Source organism: Tauraco erythrolophus, chromosome 9, assembly GCF_009769465.1.
Source record: "Tauraco erythrolophus isolate bTauEry1 chromosome 9, bTauEry1.pri, whole genome shotgun sequence".
In the NCBI taxonomy this organism is placed as follows: domain Eukaryota; kingdom Metazoa; phylum Chordata; class Aves; order Musophagiformes; family Musophagidae; genus Tauraco; species Tauraco erythrolophus.
The window spans coordinates 17,928,339-17,933,747 of record NC_141473.1 but is presented as its reverse complement, the minus strand read 5'-3'; positions in this window follow the sequence as shown (position 1 = coordinate 17,933,747).

Genomic DNA, 5,409 nt, shown 5'->3' with positions numbered 1-5,409 from the left:
ACAGAACGTTCCCGAAAGGGCCTGCACTGCGCCGGCGCAGCAGCTCGCCGGGAGCGGGGATTGCGCCTGCTCCCCCGGAGCCGCGCCGGGCAGCGCCGGCAGCGCGTGCGCAGCGGCGGGCGGCCGGTGAGCCGGAGCGGCCGCCTCTGGCCAATGGGGCGAGGGGGCGCCTCTGCGCGTGCGCGGCAGGCCCGCCCGCGCGTGACGGGGCGCGCCGTCGGTGCCGGGCGGGGCGCGGCGCATGCGCCGCGGCGCGAGGTGCCGTGGCGGGCGGCGGAGTGTCCGTGCTTTCGGCCGAGGGGGGAGGTGCTGGGGCGCGGCCGTCGCGGCGGCTGGTGGAGGCTCTTCGGCTCCGCCCGAGCTCTGGGCAGGCTGGAAAGAGAGGAGTGTTGCTTTTTCTCCGTGGGAGGCTTTGTGTCGGGCAGACCTGGAGTTCGGGCTCGGCAGCCTGGGCGAGCCGCTGAGTGGGCCGCCGGCGGAAGCTCGGCGGAGCTGTGGAGGGGTCTGTGAGGGAGGAACGCACGGAGCGGGCGGGGCGGACAGGGAGTATTGGCCTCGTCTTGCGTCGAGAGATGCGCTACATCCCCGCCCGCATACTTCCTCTCGGGAGAGGTGCCAGCTCCTGCGCTCGGGACGCTTTGGACTCCCTCGCTGCGTTTTCTTGTCTTCCTTTGGCTCGGTCTGTCTGCAGGGTGCCGTCGTGTGCCGCGCCAGCCGCCTCTGGCCGGCCGCGGGTCCTGCTCGCGTCTCGCTGCTCAGAGGGTGGATAGATGAGAGCGCCTGCCCGCCTGTGAGAACGGAAGGCGGGTTGGGGTGAAGGAGGGCAGTCGGTGAGCCAGTGCCAGATCACTTACGTTGGTGTGCAGTCTGCGGTATTAGCTTTAATTTTCGTTTTCAGGCTGGCCTTTGAGTCCTTTCTGAAACTCCTCCATGTGTTTGGCACTTAAGGAGTTGATAACTTACAGCGTTAATCTTACATTAATGTACATTAATTAATTTACATTAATCTACAAATGCTGTGAAATGGTAACAGCGTTCTTGCCCTTCCCGTTCACTTCTTTATAGAGACAGAAGCGTTAAATTTCAGAGTAGAAGTTCTCTAACACAGAATTGATAAGCTTGCTTATTAATTACAGAGCTGCAATTTAGTCTGGAATTATTGCGCTGGTAGTAGAGAAAGAACAACTTTATTTCTGTTTGTCAAGACAGTATACTTTTAACACTTCTAAGACTAGAGTATTGCATGTTTCATCAGTTGTGTGTTTTAAGTTAGTGTACTGGAGAAAAAAACAACAATCACTCTTGAATATACATTAGTGTCTTATTACCTCTTTCACTCCTTTATTAAAGCAATGTTTATGGAACTTTTTGCTTGCTGAATTGAATGTGCTCTGAAGCAGTGTTTCTTTTTCCAAATACATGTCAAAACTTACTTATTTTTGAATGCAGACACTTCAAACAAATGGATCCTGATCAGAAACAAAATGAAAAGGCATCAAATGAAATAATTAAAGGAAATAATGCTAAAAAATGGCAGATTTCGTATTTTTGTTCATACTACCATAAAGTAAGAACTAGAAAAATACATAGCAAATGTGTGAGTTCCATAAGTGTTCTGTTTTGCCAGGAATCTTCAATTTCTGCCTTTTTTCCACATCCATGTAAGAAATGTTTCATGATTGATTTCAGTAAATCAGTTGAATGAGAGTAGAAAGTCTTGAGTTAATGATTTAGAGTTAAGAGTACAGCTTAGAAAGAGGGTAATAATCTTTTTGATGCACATAAGAATAGAAATAGCTTAATGTTATTTACAACAAAAAGCAACATCTGAGACGTAGTGATGTAGTTTTTCTACGTAGAAAGACCAGTCGTAACTAAATCCATTTGATGTGTGCAGGAAAACAATTCTTCAGTACCTGATCGTGCCTTCAGTGAGGTGTTATGAGCTGAACCAAGCAACTGCATGCATAAGTTCTCTGTGAGAGCAGTCATGTTCATTTTCTTTGCTGAAGTGCTGTCAGAACGCACCTGTTCAGTTCATTCTGAGAGAATGGGGACAGCTATTCCACAGTATTTCATGACTGGCTTTCTGCACTGCTGTTTTGTGATATTGCAGCAGTTGGCTCACAAGCACCCTGAAGCATTCAGTGTAGAGTGGAGTGGGCCATAGGGTGTCTTCTCTGTTTTGAGAGAAAAGCGCGGTGTAGGAAAATTGATTGAACTGCTTGTGGGAGGAAGCATTTGTTGTAACTGTACTGCAAGAAAAGAAGTGTGCTGAAGAGGTTATTGAGTTTATATCTGCTGAGAGTAAAATAGTGGTTTTTAGAAAATTAAATTGGCATATCTTTTACTTAGTTGGATAGTTGGTTATGTAAAATGTTTGTTTTTTAGAGATAACTATGATGATTTGCGTACTTAGTGTAACATAATTGTGGAAAAGTTTGTTGTTGTGAAATTTAATAAATAGAAGTTCAAGAGATTTTCTTCATAAGTTTTTTTGTTTCTGAGTATAAAATTTGTTTACAGCCTGAGAATAGTAAAATGCAGATTATATTTTGGGTTTTCTTTCAGTTTGTGAGTGAGTGTTGTGAAAGCTACTCATATTTTAGCATCAAGTATAACATAGCCATCAGTGTTTCATAGCAGTATTTTCAAGAGTTTGTATGCAAGGATAGTGCTATGCTGTCTTTTTCACTTCCAGAAATGGACAAAAAAAAATTCCTGTGTCTTCAAGAAAGAAAACATAAAATCAATAGTCCTAAAATATTTTAATCTGAGGGAAAGCCAAATACCACAGTGTAACACAGCAATTATTTAGAAGAATCTTATGGAATCTTAAGGTGCTCTTGTTGGGAGAGGATCATAAATTCTTGAAATTCTCACAGCACTTCATCTTTGAAGAACAGTTGAATTTGACTTTCTTACAATTAAGTATAAATCTCCTGAAACCTTCATCCTCTTACTTTATACCCATATTTAATCACTAACATATTTTACTTATAGTTTGTATTCATTTTCTTTGACTTTATTTCTCTTTTTCTACTAGAGTAGTCATTGTGGATGTGGTAAGTTCTCATTTCAGTGTGCTGAAAAAGATTGAAATACGTTTTGAATACTACATAATTTATTACAATTCTCAAATCCCCCTGTAAGAAGCTTTTCCAGCCTTCTAATAGTTATTTTGCAGCTTTTTACTGTATTGTTTCTTGTTTTCCTCTGTCATGTTTCAAAATACGGACCCCTAAATTGCATTAGTGTTGGCTAGGTCAGTACTATATAGATAAGCAGTCCCTCTGTACCCTTACATTGTTACTGTTTCTACAATCAAAGATTATACCTGCTCTTCTTGATTTACATGGAATTTTACCTGCAGTTTTTTTTTTTTTTTAAACCTGTAATTAATTTTTTACAGTGGCTGCTTTTTCAGTGTACCCTTTGTAGGTGTGATGTACATTTCTTGCATAGGACACCTTCCTTATTAAAAAGTGTCTTGTATAAGTGTATGTGGCTTGAAAAATATGCATTGCTTTAGTTCTTCCATCAGCTCTGTTTCATCATCTGTAGAGTTTTCTTTGAAATTATTATTTTTTTTAATTCGGTCTGTGCAGTAAGCCTTTTCATCTGTAGGTCACAAGGGCTCTCTAGGTTCAAGTCAAGTTCTCGTTATCACTCAGCAGAAAACTGTCTAAATAGGGTTAGTAGGACTAAATGTACTTTGAAATTATGGTGCATTCCCAAAGCTTGTGCTTTTCTTCACTGTCCCTGGAGTGTAGTGTCAGATGTGATAGCAGCATGGATTAAATAGAGTATCTCCCTCACAGCTAGAGCTAATGCCAAATTCTTTTCTAACGAGATGTTTCAAAATAGACCATCTCCTTAGTCAAGGATGTGCAAATAACACAGACTTAAAAACAGCTAATCATCCTCCTTGCTTAAGCCAATTTATTTTTTTCCTATCCTTGAAATTTCATTGGGTGGTGCTGTTTGGTTTGCTTGATTATTCCCGTATACTCCCCGCGCTCTACTGAGTTGTTATCAGTGGATGACAGCCAGAATGGTTGTCACTACTAGAAGCACGTTCTGAAAATTTAAACCATGATTTACAGTGAAACAGCTGTTGTAATGTTGGTCCTCATAAGTTGTTTATTAGTATGTTTTGACATCTGCTTGTTACTGTATCATTTAAATGCATCATGGAGAGTGTGCATTAAATATCTTAAGCAAATATTTTGAGTCTGTCCTTCTTTGCTCTGTTGTATCTTAGTTCCTCAAATACTTTCTTCACTCTTGTCCTAGGGTAAGTGCTTTCTTTCATGCAGCAGTTTTGAGATGCCTCATTTATGAAACTTACAAATATGCTTTCCATACACTGTTTCTGATGCTTTTCATATTAGATTATTCCTCTTGGCTTTAAGTACAAACTGATAATTCATACCTGTTCATATTTGCATATTTCTTTTAGTATAACTTCACTTTTTTGATCTCCTGTATAGTTAACTAAACATCAAATGGGTGCTTATGTTTTTAACTGAATAATTTTTTGAAGTTGTGGAGTCTTTATTCTTTTTAATCAAATAAGAGTCTTTGAGATGTAAATGAAAATTGAAAAGTACGAAATACAAAATTCTGTTAATAGAAATGCTGGTGTAAACCTGTAATTGCTCTTGTTTTGTGGTTGTTTTTTTTTTTTTTATGTTAGTGTGGATTTGCATCAGTGTAGCTGATGAGAGCAGAATCTCTTTTGAAATGGGAAAACTTGCATCCAGGGAGTTGGCTTGGATTTTTCAAAGAAATATTTTTGCCTTTTTGAGGGAGTTTCTATGCAGCTTGATTGTTTTGTTAAATCGAAGGAAGATCAAGTACTGACAGCTGAGCTATGCCGTGCCGTTAACCATGCATCTTGAAAGGTAACTTTGACATTCAGAAAAAATCTGAAAGAGCCCTCTGAATGATAGCTGTGTTCCCTTTTTAATGGTACAGTGTGATACTACCTAATATTTCTGATTAATTTAATGTTAAATCCTGGTTTCAATGTGATAGGTTCTTTACAGCATTTCACTGGTTATTAATCTCTTCTTGTATTGTGAACCAAGAAGTCTGCACACTCTAGTCTGATATATATTTTTTAAGAATATAATAATAAATCAGAAACATTGTAGCTAAAAAAAAGTCATGATTTTTATTTTCATTGTATAAAGTCCTAGTCTCAATTCTGAAACACCCTACACCCCCTGGAGAAATAGGCTTTGTGATCTTCTCTGAAACATAGATTTTTGGCTGTAACCACCAGAGGGAGCAAATTGCGTGGTCGAGACTTCACTAAAAATGTCTTCGGTTGTCAATAGGAGCTAGCCCATGACCAATTCACACTCCTGATTTTTGTGCCAGAAAATAATCCATTTGGAAATT